Source organism: Caretta caretta, chromosome 2 (assembly GCF_965140235.1).
Source record: "Caretta caretta isolate rCarCar2 chromosome 2, rCarCar1.hap1, whole genome shotgun sequence".
NCBI lineage: Eukaryota > Metazoa > Chordata > Testudines > Cheloniidae > Caretta > Caretta caretta.
This window is the reverse complement of record NC_134207.1, coordinates 57,200,992-57,219,728: the sequence shown is the minus strand read 5'-3', so window position 1 is coordinate 57,219,728 and position 18,737 is coordinate 57,200,992.

The window sequence follows — 18,737 nt, the reverse complement described above, 5'->3', positions numbered from 1 at the left end:
AATGTTTGCCAGGAACCAACCCCTACTTCCTGACACAACTTGCTTGTAAATTAACTTGATATACACAAACAGTAAGTATTCAGTAACCCAATATAACCAATAACCAAGTTACATAGAGGATTAATAAATTATTACAGATCAGCCCATGTTCTTTAAAATCTTAAGTACTGTAAATTGTCATCTCATTTAAAAACTTTTTATAGGTATGATATAAAATACAGTCCTAGCAACATCCATAAATTATTAATTATATTTTCCCCACTAGCTGCCAACATGATTTCTGTGATATCTGTTACATACATAGAGCCTGTGTACATCGTGCAAAGACCAAAAAGTCTGTAAATTATGCCTAGAGAATGTTTTTGGGGAATTTTGCAGCAAATAGTGGTTTGCAAGCACAATCATTGAAATGTGTGCCTGAATTGGCCTCAGATTGTGGCTAATTATTCCATAAATGTTAAACTTTGTGTTTTTCCCTCACCATAATCAGTCTCTCATAATCTGTAAAGAAAATATTTATAAGCATATTTATATTTTTATTGTGAACAAAATTTTATTCACACAATTTGGAGAATGTTCAGGAAATTGAGCTAAATAAGGTAAGATGAGACATTTCATTATTATTTTCAACTTGTTTCCTTTACCCTACTTTTTTCAGCTGCAGTCTTTGCTTTTTGTCCACTTGCCAAAGGAGGCAAAGAAATAAAATTCCAAAGCTTTAAATTAATTTAAACAAAAGCAATGAAGCCACTAGCTGCTCTTGGCAAGGGAGTACTGCTGTTTCCCAAGCCCCTACCAGCACTGATTCTCTGATTTTAGTATGTTTACTAATTGCAAGTCCAGTTGCAAATATCTAGAACAGTAAGATATGTGGTAGAATTTCATTGTTAATTTTTTTATTTGCTGGCAGGGACTTCCTCATCTTGGAATGTGTACTGTGTCTTCCCCTCTTATTGGGGCTCATATCTTTCTCTCTTCTCAGTCCCCTCCACCTCAGATAGTCTTCACAGTGGGGCTTTCCTGTCTCCTTGCTACCTGGAGGCAGACCAGATCTTTTCTCTCAGCCTGGATTTAGGACCACCCATCAGGAAGAACTGCCCAGAATTCTCCTCCAAGCAGCACACATGGCAGACTCGAGGGTTCCTCTTGGAGCAGAGCTTTCAGAGGATTTTTAAAAGACTTTAAACTAAATATTTGATTCCTTCATTGGTTTTGAGGTTTTTCTCCTCAAAACTGCTAAATTCAAGAATATTTTTTTTCTTCTGGCTTTCGGAGGAGGGTTTGAAAGGCAGCACCTCTCTCCTCCCTCCCCATTTCCAGAATGGCAGAGATGGCAAAGAGCATTGGTAATCCCCTCTCGCGCTCGCAGGCTCCAGGGATAAAGACAAACCTGCCAGCCAGTGTGTGGGTAAGGTCCATCTGAGACAGTTGAGCAGGCGGCAGGGAAGCCTGGCTTTCAAGCTGACGGGTGGGTGAGAACCATGCTGCTCATTGAGCAGGCCTCATAGAAGCTTCCTTCACTGGTACCAGGCAAGCATCAGTGGCATGGAACCAGTGGTAAGTTTTTCAGTGCCTCCCTGCCTCTCTCCCAACCATGGGACCCCTATTTCCACAGCTTGCAGGCCCCATAGGAAAATTTCAGCGGTGCCTCAAGGAAGACAAGTTCCTCTCCTCCTGACCCCATAGCGACCTGGAAGAAGAAATTCCTGCTCCCCGCCAGTAGGTAGACAAGGTCTGTGCTGAGACAGCTGCAAAGCATTCCCCCCCCCCACCCCCCGGTTCCCCCCCCCACCCCCCGGTTTCTAGAAGTTGGCAAGCCTCAGCTGCCATGAAAGGTGCCAGCTCCTGTCACCTTTCTGAGACCAGTGGGCCATTTGTCTACTGTGGCTCTGGCTCACTCCTTATTCTGTGAGATCAGCCCCTACTCAGCTGGACCTAGCAGCAGGGACATGGGGTAAAGCAATTCAGATCCTCTTCCCTGGGAGATGGACCTACCCCCTGTCTACTTCTAGTGTCTGCGGGGCCCCCAGGTTATCATAAAGTGACTCCTGTCATTACCACACTTTGTAAAAAGCGCAATGATTTTCTGGGAAGAGACTGCTTCTTATGAGGAGGTCCATAAAGCTATTTATCACAGCCACTCTGTCTCACTCACCCACATTTTCCCAGATTCTGTAGAGTTGACAACCTCAGCCATGCTGATGCAGTGTTTTGGTAGAAGGTTGTAACTCGGAGTGCCCCAGTAATGCTTAAGTTCCTTTTCGATTCTACATGGGGAAGTTGAATCCTACCTCCTTACCTAGGGATGGCTTTCTGCTTTCTACATGTAAAGATTGTCTGACGTGGAAGGGACTGAGAAGGGAAAATTCTGTCTTACCTGTGGCTTTTCAAAACATAAGAATGTCTGACCCAGTACAGCCAATGGTCCGTCTAGCCCAGTATCCTGTCTTCCACCAGTGGCCAACGCCAGATGCTTCAGAGGGAATGAATAAAACGGCAATTATTGAGTGATCCATCCCCTGTTGTGCAGTTGGAGATTTAGGGACACCCAAAGCGTGGGGTTGAGTCCTGAACATCTTGGCTAATAGCATGATTGGACCTGTCCTCCACGAACTTATCTAATTCTTTTTGAACCCAGTTACACTTTTGGCCTGCACAGCATCCCCTGGCAACAAGTTCCACAGGTTGATGGTGCATTGTGTGAAGAAGTACGTCCTTGTGTTTGTTTTAAACCTGCTGCCTATTAATTTCTTTGGGTGACTCCCCTAGTTCTTTTGTTATGTGAAAAGATAAATAACACTTTCTGATTCACTCTCTCTATGCCATTCATGATTTTATAGACCTCGGTCATCTATCCTGCTTAGGTTGTCTCTTTCTAAGCTGAACAGTCCCAGCCTTTTTAATCTCTCCTCAATATGGAAGCTGTTCCTTACCCCTAGTCATTTTTGTTGTCCTCTGTACTTTTTCCAAGTCTAATATATCTCTTTCTTTCTAGGACCTTCCATGTCAGACAGTCTGATCCTCCCTCAGAGGATTGCCTTATGTCCAAAGTTTTTTCTGGCTATTGCTCGTTTGTTAAGTAATTTAAAAGGGAAGTGTGTGTTCCTCCAGAGAATTCCTAAAATTAACGTCAAGGCTCTTTGCAAAGGGTTTAAAACTTTTATATAGTGATCTTCCAAAGATGAAAAATATTCTTTTTCTGGAGTTTGTCCTGGGGGGATGGTGCTAAGTCCAGGCTCATAGCAAAGATCTGGGCTGCCTCCAGTTGCCATGGAGACATGGAATGCCCTGCTGCCAAAACTGTCTGATCACCCAAGGTCCTAGAAAAAAACCGACAGGGAAGTTAGAATTTTCCCTGTTCTCACTGGACAAATAGATATGACCTCCTGCAAAGAGGTTTCCATTGCTAGGAAAGTGTGGGAGCTCTATTGTTCAAGGACTTGCCATAAAATAATGTAATGTACCACACTGGTGACTGGCAGAGGGAATGACTAAATACTTGCATGGACACTTCTTTTCACCTATTTATGCTTTAGGTGTAGAGCTCATTTTCTCTTTCATCTTGGAATACTGCCAGTGTTCTTTCTGTGTTGGATATTATAAAATAAAACAAAAACCTGTAGGAGAGTTCAGTAACTTTATTGCGGTCAGATTATCGGTTATCCATCAGCAGCCAACAATTCAAATATAAATTATTATTTTGAAACACAGTCAAATGTAAGTTAAGCACTTTTATTACTCCTAGATTTTATACAACTGTGGAAAAAAACCTGTTAAAATAAAATTGTTTTTTTTTTTTTACCTAAATCAATGAGGAAATTCACTTCCACTCCATCTTATTCAGACTTCCACTTATTCATTCTATTGTCCCTAAATACAGTATTTCATATATAGGACCAATAGAAAGTCATGGATGTGAAGTTCACAGGTTCCTGGACTTAAATTTTTCTTAATGAGGTGATAGCTTGGTTTGACTGCTTCCACGTTAAGGGCCAAGTTCTGATCTTGAGTAGTCGCGTGTGCTGTCAGCCAGGGGAGCCACATCCATACATCTGAGAACAGAATTTGAGTTTTGTCTTTTAGCTCAAAATGATTGCCCAGCTCTAGACAATGAAGTTTAATAGTCCATTATCCTATGAACTTGTAAACACTCTAAAATATATCTTAATTACAAACTTGTTCTATAGCTCTCCTTTGTTCACGTTTGCATGTTGGAGCTACACTTTCTGTATGCAAACAGTTCTTTTTCTTGTTAGTTGAACACTACAGCTACATTTGGCATAGTCAATGTTGTTCCTTATCAGGTAGATTTTTGCTGCAGGACTACCTCAGAGACCAGCTTATTAAATAGCAATACTTTTTGAGTTGTATATGTTTGGATTGCTTAAACTCCAACCCAGCAATACTCAGCATTGAAGAGCTGGAGATCCACTCCTCTATTGAATGCAGCCATAAAGAGCCACAGACTAACTCCAGCAAAATGCCACAAAGCATTGGTAAAACAAGATTATTTTCTGACTTTCTGCACCTTTCTGTCTCACTCATCAACACTCCTGCCAGGTAGGAGGACAAGTTCAGAGACTTTTCTCCTTTCCCTTTTCTCACCAATCCCCTTCATGGTAGCTTGAGGGAAGGGACAAAGAGTGATCTTATAGCTCTAGTCTGCTGTCTTCGTGCTTCTCTTTAACTTTTTGTGAGGCCTGGTTGGTGTTATGTGAAAGCCGCTAGTGCATGCCTAAAAGCCACCTGCAACTAAAACTACTCTTGGAGGGGTGGTTTAAAACTTGGTTTAAAGAAATTTTGGCCAGCCACTGTGGATAGGGCTAAGTATAAAAATTAAGTTTATAAACCATGTTTGAGCCCTTGAATAACATGAATTGTCCCTGTCCCCACTAGCCAGCCAGATTACTTTTAAACTGGGTTAGCCTATACTGTTTTAAACTGGTTTAAAATTGAATAAAGTGAAATGATCTAAGGAAAGAGTAGCAAGAAAATGCAAAAGTTTCCCCTGTGTGTCTGTATAACCTATTAGAGGGACTTATTCCTCAACCTTGTCCTACCCTGTAATCAGTACTGGGTTTAGAATGGCACCATCACACCAAGCCCACAGTTGGAAGGAGCCCATTAAGATTGCCAAGCAGGAGAGAGGGAAGCTCCTCCTTCATAAATGATCTGGAGGATGGTGTGGATTGCACTCTCAGCAAATTTGCGGATGATACTAAACTGGGAGGAGTGGTAGATACGCTGGAGGGGAGGGATAGGATACAGAAGGACCTAGACAAATTGGAGGATTGGGCCAAAAGAAATCTGATGAGGTTCAATAAGGATAAGTGCAGGGTCCTGCACTTAGGACGGAAGAACCCAATGCACAGCTACAGACTAGGGACCGAATGTCTAGGCAGCAGTTCTGCGGAAAAGGACCTAGGGGTGACAGTGGACGAGAAGCTGGATATGAGTCAGCAGTGTGCCCTTGTTGCCAAGAAGGCCAATGGCATTTTGGGATGTATAAGTAGGGGCATAGCGAGCAGATCGAGGGACGTGATCGTTCCCCTCTATTCGACATTGGTGAGGCCTCATCTGGAGTACTGTGTCCAGTTTTGGGCCCCACACTTCAAGAAGGATGTGGATAAATTGGAGAGAGTCCAGCGAAGGGCAACAAAAATGATTAGGGGTCTGGAACATATGAGTTATGAGGAGAGGCTGAGGGAGCTGGGATTGTTTAGCCTGCAGAAGAGAAGAATGAGGGGGGATTTGATAGCTGTTTTCAACTACCTGAAAGGGGGTTCCAAAGAGGATGGCTCTAGACTGTTCTCAATGGTATCAGATGACAGAACGAGGAGTAATGGTCTCAAGTTACAGTGGGGGAGGTTTAGATTGGATATTAGGAAAAACTTTTTCACTAAGAGGGTAGTGAAACACTGGAATGCGTTACCTAGGGAGGTGGTAGAATCTCCTTCCTTAGAGGTTTTTAAGGTCAGGCTTGACAAAGCCCTGGCTGGGATGATTTAACTGGGAATTGGTCCTGCTTTGAGCAGGGGGTTGGACTAGATGACCTTCTGGGGTCCCTTCCAACCCTTATATTCTATGATTCTATGATTCTAAGTGGGCAGGGGGGCCCATCGGTGGTTGGATCGTGCCCCCGCCGCCTGGACCGTGCTCCCGCCGCCTGCTCCATCCCTTTCTAGGGGCCCTGCCCATGTTCCATTCCCTCTGTGCCCTGAGGCTCTGCCCACCGCTCGCTCCTCTCCCCCTGTCGCTCACCCTTAAGGCAGGAAAAAAGGGGGAGGGCATAGCCCACCCACTTTTAAAAATGATGGGGCCATGGCTCCCTATTCCCCCCTGTTCTGGCACCCCTGTTGCCAGGTGTCCTGTTTTCAACTGAAAAGTCCAGTTGAAAAGCAAGCCTGGCAGTGTCTGGATGTTAAAAGTGTAGTTACTCCTGTAATCGGAATCAGCCTCCCCACCAGGAGGGCAGGAAGAGCAGCTGCTGCTGCCTGAAGAAGCTGCAGCTCAGCTGGAGAGAGAGAGAACTGGCTCCCACGGACCTGGCTGTGGCAGAGAGAGGTAGGTACTGGCACTGCGCCACCCCGGGGTGGATCCTGTCTGCCCTGTCCCATCCTACTGTGCTTGCCCCTGGCCTCTGCCTCGCCTGTGGGACTGACCCTTTCCCCTGCCTTACTGTGCTCTAGTCCCTGCCTCACTCTGGGGACTGACCTGCCCCCTATGGCCTGCTGTGCTTTTCCTCCAGCCTCTGCCTTGCTCTGGGGACCAACCCCACAACCCTTGGGGGTCCACAAATGTGTTTGGCACTGGGCCCACAAAACATTATTCCAGTCCTGCCTGTAATAGATATCTAAAAAACCCCAGAGGGCAGCAGAGGTTCAGCAGGAGATGCCTCCATCTAAGTTAAATGAGTTTTACTGCAGATGTCTCAGATTTTGCAAAGTCTTTTCCAAAATCCTGTTTCACTAGTAATTGTAAGAATTGTACTGTTGGTGGCTGGAGAGCAGCTAGTATCACACATTGAGATGTAGGCAGTGCAACCTAGTGGTCAGAGCAGGAGTCTGACCTAGTGGTCTGAGCAGAATCAAAGGGCAGAACTGGAGTCATGGTCAGGAGACAAACCTATGACCTGAGCCAGGAATTAGGAACCAGAGCGTTGGCGTTAGACAGGGACTAGGGCTGGAGTGGAGCAGGCAAGGGATAGAGCAAGGGATGGTTGGGAAGCAGGTCTGGTGCAGCCGTACTGAGCAGCCACTGTACTGCTGTTGCCATCAGTCTTAAACAAGAATCTGTTGAGCCTTCGATCGAAGGCACAGTTACTTAATGAGGATTTATTGGGCCCAGCCCAGCTCATTGGGTTGCTAGGTGACTGAGCCCGGAGCTAGCTGAGTTCATGAAAATACCACCCCCTTGAGAGCTCCTCCTAGGGGTCCTTGGCCCTGGCTTGTCTCATAGACTTTAAGGCCAGAAGTGATCATCGTGATCATCTAGTCTGACCTCCTGCATATTGCTGGCCACAGAACCTCACCCACTCCTGTAACAGATCCTCTGCCCGAGTTACTGAAGTACTCAAATAAATCTCAATTTAAAGACTTCAAGTTACAGAGAATTTACCATTTACATTAGTTTAAACCTGCAAGTGATCCATATCCTATACTGTAGAGGAAGGCGAACCACCCCTTCCCCCAGGGTCTCTGCCAAACTGACCCCAAGGGAAAATTCCTTCCTGACCCCAAATATGGCAGTCAATTAGACCCTGAGCATGTGGGCAACACCCACTAGCCAGACACCTGGGAAAGAATTCTCTGTAGTAACCCAGAGCCCTCCCCAACTTATGTCCCATCACCAGCCTTTAGAGATATTTGCTGCTAGATCGGCTACATGCTATTGTGGGTAGTGTCATTGTACCAGCCCCTCCATGAATTTATCAAGCTTAGTCTTGAAGCCAGTTAGGTATTTTGCCCCCCTGCGTCCCTTGGAAGGCTGTTCCAGAACTTCACTCCTCTGATGATTAGAAACCTTCACATAATTTCAAGTTTAGTGTCAGGACATCTTTGGTGAAATCTCTCAGGAGATCAGGAGTGTGAATGTTTTCTTCTGGTTCCCAAGGTTGCTCCTCTGGCCTGTTCTTCTTCCAGTGTATCCGATACTGATGAGTTGGGAGTCGAGGGCCTGATGGGCTTTGTATTCCTCCTGCCCGTGGACAATTACTAGGGGTAGAGAAGGGTCTATCCAGTCAGGGAAGGGATTGTCGATGAATGGCTTGAGGAGAGAAATGTAAAAGATGGGGTAAATAATGAGGGATTCTGGGACCTGAAGCTTGAAGGCCACTGGGTTTATTTGCTTGATGATCCAAAATGTACCCAGGAATTTGTGGTCAAGCTTGGCCAAAGGATGGTCTGTTCTCAGGATTCTGAGTCAACAGCCAAACCTTATCCTCTACTGAAAGGTTAGGGGTGGCCTATCTCTTTTGATCTGTGTAATGTTTATATGTTTATTTAGTGGCAAGTAAGTGCTCCTGGAGTTCCTGGTATGTTTTCTGGAGGTGGAGGACAGGTCGTTGGCTTCAGGGATGGCAAAGCCTTCAGGCAGGTCTGGGTGGAACTGGTGGTGAAAACCAAAATTTGCAAAGAATGGGGTCTGTTGGGCTGATGCATGGGTCGAGTTGTTGTATGTGAACTTGGCCAAACACAGCAGTGGGAGACAATCACGCTGACAGAAATTCAGAAAATAGTGGAGATACTGCTCCAGGGTCTGATTGTTGGCCGCTCCAGGGTCTGATTGCTGGCCGCCGCTTCCCACAGCTCTCACTGGCCAGGCACGGTGAACCGTGGCCACTGGGAGCTGAGGGGGCTTTGCCAGCTGATGGTCAATGTCCGCAAAATATCTCACGGCCTGCAATCAGATTACCGTGATGGGCCGCAGGTTGCCCACCACTGCTCTAGGAAGTGGGGACAACTCTGCAAAGGCAGCCTTGATGGCCAGGAGTTCCTTGTCCCATATGACATAATTTCTCTCTGAGAGAGTCAGTTTCTGAGAGAAGACAGCACAGGGATGAAGCAATTGGGGAGGACCTGTAAATTTTGAGAGAACCACATCTATCGTGAAGTCTGAGGCATCCGTCTTGACTATGAAGGCCTATGTAGGGTCTGGATGGATCAAAATGGTGGCATAAATAAATGCTTTTTCAAGTGGTTGAAAGGCCCCTGCTTCTGAGTGAACCAGGTGAACTTAGCTCCCTTCTTGATAAGGGACATTATAGGGGCTACCAGCTCAGAGAATCCTTGGATGAATGGCCAGTAAAAATTTGTGAATCCAAGAAACCACAGCATTCTGCATATATTCGAGAGTGCCTTCCACTTGCTGATGGCTTTGTAACTTGTGGGGGTCCATGGCAAGTCCCACTGGAGAGATGAAATATCCCAGAAACAACTTTTGTCAAATTTGCATTTCATAGATTTTGTGTAAAGTTGATTTTGGCAAAGCTGATCAAGAATGGTGTGTAAATGCTGGTCATGGAGTTCTTGGTTTTGTGAAAAAGTTAGTATAGATGATCACAAATTGGTTGAGCATATCTCTGAAGCCATCATTCATGAAATGCTGGAAGGTAGCAGGGGTATTATGTAGACCAAATGGCATGACCAGGTATTCAGAATAGCCGTATCTTGTCTGAAATGCTGTCTTTCATTCATTCCCCTGTCGAATTCTGAGCAGGTTGTACGCTGTACTCAGGTCTAGCTTTGTGAACACCCAAGTCAAATGGAGTCTTTTCAGGAGTTTGTGTATGAGAAAAAGAGGGTATCAATTGGAGGAGATGATCCTGTTTGGGGCTTGATAATTGACACAAGGTCAGAGGGAGACATCCTTCTTAGCCATAAAGAAGATATATACTCCTGCTGGGGAAGTCAAAGGGTGGATGAACCCCTTCTGCAGATTTTCCCCAAGTTATTACTGGAGGATCTGCAGCTCAGGTTTGGATAAGGTTTAAATGTGTCCAGAAGAAACCTCCATTCCTGGTTGAAGGTTGCTTGGGCAATTGTAACTCCAGTGAGGAGAATCAGTATCTACCTTCTGTTTGTCAAATACCTTGGCATATACTAAGTACTTGGTAGGAATTCCAGGCATTACTGATGAATCTTTGGTTCATGACTCTGGATCCTTTGGGGGCTGGAGTGCACCGCAGAATGTGACCAACCATTGGTTGGAGCTGAGGAAGAATGATAATCAGCACTGGAGGGCACAAATAAGTATAGGTTACTAGTGCCACATGATTTGGGTGTCATGAGTGATGAACTAGGGGACACCAAGGACAACTGGCAAGAGTGGAGCACGGATGACCCTCAACTATAATATCTTGCGGTGACCACAAGGGTAATGACCTCCAGGGGAGCTGTCTGATGCATAATGAGACCTGAAGAGAGAAGTGACCTGTTGATAGCCTTGACAAGTTCAGGGAAGTCCTTGTGAAGGATGGGAATTTGATACCCCTTAATGAACTCCTGGTCGATGAAACTTCTGGAGGTGCCTGGGTCAGCAGATGCTTCTAAGTGGATGTCAGACATGGCAGAATACCGGAATTGAAGAAAGAGATGGAGCAGTCTAATGTGCTGGTTAGGGGTTTCCAAGATTCCAGCAGATGGGCAGCAGCATGGTTCACAGTGGAGCACCAGCCCCACCCTAGCTCCCCTGCTGGGGCTGAGCTCTGGTGTTTTGTGACCTGGAGGTATGGGCTGGTCTTTGGCTGGGCACCCGGCTGCAATGTGCTCAGGCATCTCACAATACTAGCACAGTCTCGTGCCAGCAACAATTCTTTTAGTCAGTGGAGAGGTGGGGCCGGGCCTTGTCAACTTGCATTGGTTTGGGGTCTCGTAGGGCCACTGGTGCCCTAGGAGATAGAAGAATTCTGGCCTGTAGGGGTCAGATGGTGCATGGTTTGCTTGGGCTTGGTACATTAGCCGGTGATCAATCCTAATAAAAAATCAGTTAAGGCTCCCAGGCTAGGCAAAGGTTCTACCTGTACTAATTCATCCTTGGTAGGGTCCCTGCCGGAAGTGATGTCACGTCACAGCCTCATTCCAGTAGGTATCTGTAGCCAGACATCAAAATTCCACTGCATATTTGGTGACAGACATGGGACCTTGTTGGAGGGCATGGAGAGCAGCTTCTGTGGAATGTTCTCAATGAGGATCATCAAAGATGCCCACCATTGCCTGCACAAAGGTCTCAAGGAGAGGACTGAACCCTTCCAGGAATGGGGATGCCCACTTCAGGTCCCCTCCGGTGAGTAAACTAAGTACTAATCTTACTTAGGACTGATCTGTGGGGTAGCACTGTGGCTGCAACATAAACTGGAGATGACTGGTGAAGGAACCACCAAAACTTGGCATGATCCATCCCCATCAAACTTATTGGGTAGGGGCAGCTTAAGCTCATGGAAAGTGGAAGTGAGAGCTGCAGGGACAGAAGACACTGCCTGGGCTTGTATTTGGGCCTGGAGGGCAGCATTCTGGTCAGGTAGTGCGGCAGCCTGAGCCTGCAGTTCCTTCAGGACTCCAGTGACATCTGAGAAGGTGAGTGGGGCTCCTGCTGGGACCTTCTGGAGGGGGTCTTCATGCTGTTAGGTGAAGTCCTCTTTCATCTTGTAGTGGGTTGCTCAAACTGTCACACACCGAGGTGTAGGAGTCAGAGCAGGAGTCTGGCCAAGTGGCCCACACAGAATTAGAGGGCAGAACCTGAGGCATGGTCAGGAGACAAGTCAATGGTCTAAACCAGGAGTTAGGAATCAGGAGTTTACAGTTAGGCAGGGACTAGGGCTGGAGCAGGCAAGGGGTGGAGCAAGGGCTGGACGGGAAGCAGGTCTGATGCAGCTGCATTGAGCAGCCAGTGTGCTACTGTTGCTATCAGGCTTAAGAGGGATTTGGTGGCCATTCTGTTCAATGTGGGAGCACAATCACTTAGTGAGGATTTATTGGGCCCAGCTGAGCTCACTAGTGTGATTGCTGCCTAGAATGTACCATGCTGAGAATGCCACACTCAGGACAGACTGCAAGAAACAGGGCAGACATACTCCAAAAACGGGTGGTTTATTCTCTAATTTTAGATTCACCAAACCGGTAACAACAGAGCTTCCATCGCACCACACTGGATAACAAGAAGCCAAAACGCAGTCCCCTTTCGGCATTCCAGCCCTTGGTTCCCATCCAGACAAACTGGTCTTATGATGATGATGATAAGTTCTGAAAATCTAATTCAACATACATGAGGTTCATCCAATCCCAAAGGATCAGAAACTTACCCCCAGGTCAATATGTATCTCAGACCTTATCCAAATATCTCGCTGTCTGACAATCCTTAGTAAACTAACTGAAGATTTTATTAATAATAAAACAGAAGAAAAAAGAGTTATTGAATGGTTAAAAGATCATATATATATTACAAATGATTGCAAACTCCTTAGATCAGATTTGTAGCAGTGATGGATGAGTCTGCTGGCTTGCGCAGAAGTCTTTCTGGAAACTTCCAAAAGATTGGAAGGTCCTCGGTCCATTGTTCAAAATAATCCTTTTGTTAGAAATCCACAGTCAAGAGAATTGGAGCAGGAATGAGGCAAAATGGAGATGTTCAGTTGCAATTTATACCCTCTCCTGTATGCATGGAAAGATACTGTCCCAATCAATGACCATAGCCCATGTGCATGGAAAGTTACTGGCAAAGATGGAGACTTAGGTCACATGTTCACATCACATGTGTTTACATGTTTTGCAGAATAATAGGGATAGCCATTGGCTCCTCGCTGTCTGAGGTGTCTTCAGGAAGAGCTCATTGAAGTGTTGATTTCTCCTGACTGGCCCATCAACACATGGCTGGCTAGACTGGATGTAAATCTACCTCGTGGGTGTCACCCAAGAACAAAACACATCTTTGAGATACAAATACTTAGCAAATATTCATAACTTCAGATGCAAAGATGAAACATGCATATAAATACAATTATCATACTTAACAGATTACAACTTTTCCATGGATACCTTACATGACATACTTTGTATCAAATCTACTGCAATTGTGCAACAGTGGGAGCAACAATGATATAAATGGTCATCTTCCTTTTCATACAGCATCACATATCACAGCTAGGCAACTGCACCTGGAACTAGCTGAGTTCCTGACAGTGTGGATATTGTCTTTTGTACTAATGATGACCTGTATCTGCTTGAATTTGATTTGTATCCTTTGCTAAATCTATAGATGTCACCTTCTGGGATGCAATTCAGTCCAGTGAGGGGTTGTGTCACCACCTGCCCTGTAACCCTGGATGCCTCACAGGGTTTGATGCTGTATTTCTTAATGTGGGCTGCTCACAACAAGCCTATAAGCATGGAGGTCACACCTTGAGTGTCTAGACAGCCCAGGTTCAGCAGCTCTGACCCCAGCAGCCTGTCTACAGCTCTGCAGCCCCACCAGCCTTGGTTACTACTTGCAGGGGGACCCCAACACACTGCCAGTCCTAGATTTTTCCAAAACTGTGTGTTCTGCCATGTCCAGCCTTTCCTGGACAGTTCAGAGAAATAATAATGTTTGTTTGTTTTTCTGAAGACAAAAAAGCACATCACAGCTTATTAATTTACATGGGGTGAATGCACTGCACTGAGCTGGTTTATAGTAAAATAGAACAAATTTACTACCAATACGACATAGGTTAAGTGATGCTAAGTGAAAGGAATAAAGTTAGGAAGGGTTACAAGCAAATAAAAGCGAAATCCCGCATCTAAAAGTCTAAAACTTAATATAGCAAGGTACAGGCTTTGTTCAAGATGTTTTTTCTCACCAGTCATTCTTCCCAGCCATGTGTGACTTTTTCTCAGTCAGGACCTTCCACAAAAGTACAAGATACTGGCTTCCCTTGCTGCCTTCAGTGAAAGATCTTTACCTAAACAGCTTTCTCACCTATATTCAGTTCGAGAGATTTCAACCCCTTCCATTGGTTGAATGATCCATCTTTCTCAGCTTGCAAGGACTCTGTTCCCTTGTCTCTGTCTAGTAATGGATGCCAAAGATGGCTTCTCTACCTGCTTTTACATCTCCCAAAGTTCAGTGACCTTGCTTCAGGAGGCAGGAAGACCTCCTGTGTGCTTAGCTTGCTGTGTCCACCAGGAAGCTGACCACCTGCTGTTCTCCCTGTATATAAATAGGGCTTCTTTTGTTTCTGATTCTGCCATGCTTAATTTACATAGCAGATAGGTAGATAGCTGTGACATTCTCTCCTGTCTGGGCAGACTGTACAGCCTAATATAAATTAGTTTCCATTATTTAGTATCCATTATTCCTTATATAGTATTAATACATACATTTTACAATGATTTAAATCACCAGTCATGTTACAGTCATTCATAAAATACCTTATTTGATGTGCTAATATTGTATTCAATAAGTTGATTCAATTGCTTATCACTTGAGGTATCATTCAGCCCCCTGTCTGTATAGACCAGTAAACCTTTGAAATCGATTCTTCTGAGGGTTACCTGTCAAAGGAAAGTTTACTTAAGCTGTGAGGAAGATGACATAAAGTCTGATGGTGAAGGAAGCTTCATGCTCTTTCTTCCCCGCTTGTTAGCTTAATAGCTTTGTTTACCTAATATGTAAAAATGGACCTTCATTGTCTTTGCCAAAGATTGGGCTGGTCACAGAATCAAATACATGTTCATTTGTCTAAGCAGTCCTGTTTACCAACTCCCCCTGATGTGCCTGGTTTGAATACATTTTAGTTATCATTCCAGCATAGGTCCATAACTCTTAATACCCACCACATACATCATACAAGGTTGTTAGTAGTGAGTTATTAGTTTTCAAACAATATCTCACAAGGCATATTTTGTACAAAGATTATTACAATTGTGTGTAGGGTGTGACTATAGGGGTGCTCAGTGTTACAATAGGACTCACAATAATTAATAAAGAGAGACTGCCTTCTATCTTACCCTTTTATTTTAGTATTCCAAAAAATCTATTATTATGACACATTCTGTTCCCTAAATCCTTCCCCTATCTTCTGTTTCTTTTTGCCATTACAAATATGAAAACATATTTAATCTGCTGTCTGTTCATTCTGTCTTGGAAAAGAGGAGACTAAGGGGGGATATGATAGAGGTATATAAAATCATGAGTGGTGTGGATAAAGTGAATAAGGAAAAGTTATTTACTTGTTCCCATAATATAAGAACTAGGGGCCACCAAATGAAATTAATGGGCAGCAAGTTTAAAATAAATAAAAGGAAGTTCTTCTTCACACAGCGCACAGTCAACCTGTGGAACTCCTTGCCTGAGGAGGTTGTGAAGGCTAGGACTATAACAGGGTTTAAAAGAGAACTGGATAAATTCATGGAGGTTAAGTCTATTAATGGCTATTAGCCAGGATGGGTAAGGAATGGTGTCCCTAGCCTCTGTTTGTCAGAGGGTGGAGATGGATGGCAGGAGGGAGATCACTTGATCATTACCTGTTAGGTTCACTCCCTCTGGGGCACCTGCCATTGGCCACTGTCGGTAGAGAGGATACTGGGCTGGATGGACCTTTGGTCTGACCCAGTATGGCCATTCTTATGTTCTTATGCATTTCTGCCACTTATTCTTATTTAATTACATATTTTGCTGTTTTTAAAGCAAAACTGATTTTTTTTTCACTGCAAAAGTAATTTTCGAAAATAAATATATGGTGGATATGGATTACACGGGATGCATACATATCACAATATATAATTATATGATAGCTAAAATATGTACATGTACTTTGTAATATAGATATTAGTTAAGAAAACTACAGAAATTCAGAAATCAAGAAATAGTTCCATCCTATTGTATTGTTTAAAAATCCTCTAAAGGAAAACAAACTTGAAAGCCATGTGTACAAACTTAATTTCAGTCTTGAACAGGGGTGTGCGCAGGAATAAAAATTTGATGGGTTTTGGAGGGGCATGTTCTGTGCTCCTGCTGCGGCACCGGGACCAGAGGATCTGTCAGCTCCCCCTGGGGCCAGAGAAGCTCACTCTCCCCATAGGCCCAGCGGAGCAAGCTCTCCCCGCAGTGGCCCTGGAGCTGGAGGAGTTCTGTGCCCACACCGATTATTGAGGGAGCTCATGTTCCTGCTTACCACTCCCCCTTGTGCATGCCCCTGATCTTAAACATCATCAATCCAGAGTAACTCTAGTGATCTTCATATAGTTTGGAAAATATTTTAGAGCAAGCTGTTGTTTCTTACTTGAAATTTGTAATCTCCTTTAGAAATTCATGTACTTCACTAACAAACAATTAGTTGGTAGTATCTCGTATTTTTATTGAAGTCCCCATTGTTCCTACCAAGTGTTCCAGGCATCTAATGGATTCTATCACTCTCCTACCACTTTGGGGTCACCATGAAAGTTGTTTTCCAACACCCTTGGATTCCACGTATTATGCCTTGTGAAACAACCTCTGAAATTCAAGCCTTTAATCTCGCTGTGCTTGTTCCCCATATGTAAAATGGGTAAAATACGCCTCTGCATTACTCATGTGTTGTGAAAGAAATTCATTAATACTTGTGAGGCACTCAGATACTATGGTATGCGGGTCAGATAAAATTACCAAAGTTGCTTTTTTGTATGTAATCTTTTAATTGATTTCTTATGTGCAGAACAACAAAAAATAATTAAATATATGAATTTACACTATAGAAATAACTTTTGCTAAGTGATAAGTACAATTTATGATCTATGAAGGGCATGCAGAAATATTTAAGAATCACGAAGGTTAATTGTGATGAAATAGTAATATCATTAATACAAGGTTCCAGGTTAAATATATTTGGAAGAAATTTGTACATATAGTTTCAGTCAGACAATAGTTTCCTCTCTTAAAGGTGGTGATAAGCTTTGATACCCATGTAGATAGCTGAGAACTGAATTAGTCTTGATTTTGATGAGTGAGTGTTGATCCAGTCTAGTTTTCAGAATTGAGGTAATCGGCGAAAGTGAAATATGTTGCATAAAATTTTTGTCTTGTCTTTGTAGATAGAAAGTACAGTTAAGAGAACTATAATACTCAAGGTGCTTGAAAATTTTGGCCTACTGGTTTCAAACTAGTCTTAAATCTGGCATGTAGGCTATGATTTTCTAAATTCGAGCATAAAGTTAGGCTCTTCAATAAGTCATCTGATTTTCCAAAATACTAAGCACACGACGACTTCTGCTGAACTCAATGAGAGCTGTTGGCTGCTCAGACCACTGGAAAATCAAGCCACTTATTTAGGAGCCTAGAATAGATTTAGAAGCCTAAAGTTAGGATTCTATTTTTAAAAATCTTGACCTTAAGCTCTTCACTAAGTCTGGCAGAAGTAAAAAGTGCCAAAATTAATGAGATTATAGAAATATTATAGACTTCAGTTTAGCAAATAGTCATTAGAATGCAGTTGGATAAGACAGTTATAAGACAGATCCTCAGATCTCAGAAGCCATCCTTCTTTTGAAGACAATAGACATTGGCCTCACATGACTGAGTTTGCCCCATCCTTGGTGACTTGGGCGTTGTCTGAGTTTATTAACACTCATCTGCATCATATTCCAAATCTCATTGGTAAGCACCAACAATGTGCTTATTGAGGAAGACATGAAATAAGGAAAATCTCTGCCCCAAAGAACTTCTAGTATATTGTAAGAGAGAGAAGGCACAACACAGTGAGAAACATAGAAGAGGGAATAATGTAGAGGTGAGGAGTTTTATTTTCATTTATTTTTTAAATGTTGGTTAACTACTTGTGGGCACTGCATCAGGGGCCCTATGTTTGATGGTCGAGGGGTCTTTCCTATAAAAAAATAGCTAGGTCAGTTTCATGCCTCTTATTGATTATACCATGCATGATGTCCTTCTCCTACTCACTCTAATTCCCAGTTATTCAGTACTTGGGCCTGGTGCTCTTTTACAAAGTGCATTCTTCAGGCAAGAGTACAGGAACAGTAATGATAAATACAAAGAGAGAAATCAAAAGAGAAGGGGGGGGAAGGCTAAAGGAATAGCCATGTGTAGAGGACATGCTGCTAAATGATATCAAGTTCATGTGTCTACAGGCTTTGTCTTCACTAAATTTAATTGTGTTAAATTGTGATGAGTTAGCTGACACGGTCATCTTCTGTATCATGTCAGCTAGTCATGGTTAAGCCTTGTCCCAGCTAGGTTTGGCATTGTCATCTAATTAGATTCCTCACAATTTTATTACGAATACTAAGATTTCCTAGTGATGATCAGCTATGTGTGAAATATGTTCTTGGACAATCTTTGGCTAATGTATCTTAATAAGAAAGTGAACTTTTTAAAATCAGTTAAATAAAGATTTTCTAAATTTCTTATGTTACACAGCAAAGCTCTCCTCAGCCATGGTCATTATGCTTTGAGATGCTACTTCTGACAAATCAACTACACTTCCTTTTACGTAATTGTGGTAATCATCTATTTTAGATTTTTTTTTCAACTTCCCTATTTGGTGTAAAATATTTTCTCTTTCATTATTCGTTTGTGGCTTAAAACCAAATTGCTAATACAATCCAAAATGTGATCACCTTGGAAAAATGTAACCGTAGATGCAGAATTTCCCCTTTTTCCCATAACTTTATTATAAAGATAGCTGGCATAAATGCAGTAAAATATCAAGTTAAGTGTACAGAGAATTTGAGGAAATGTAACAGAAAAACCAAAACAAACCCAGTAATCAT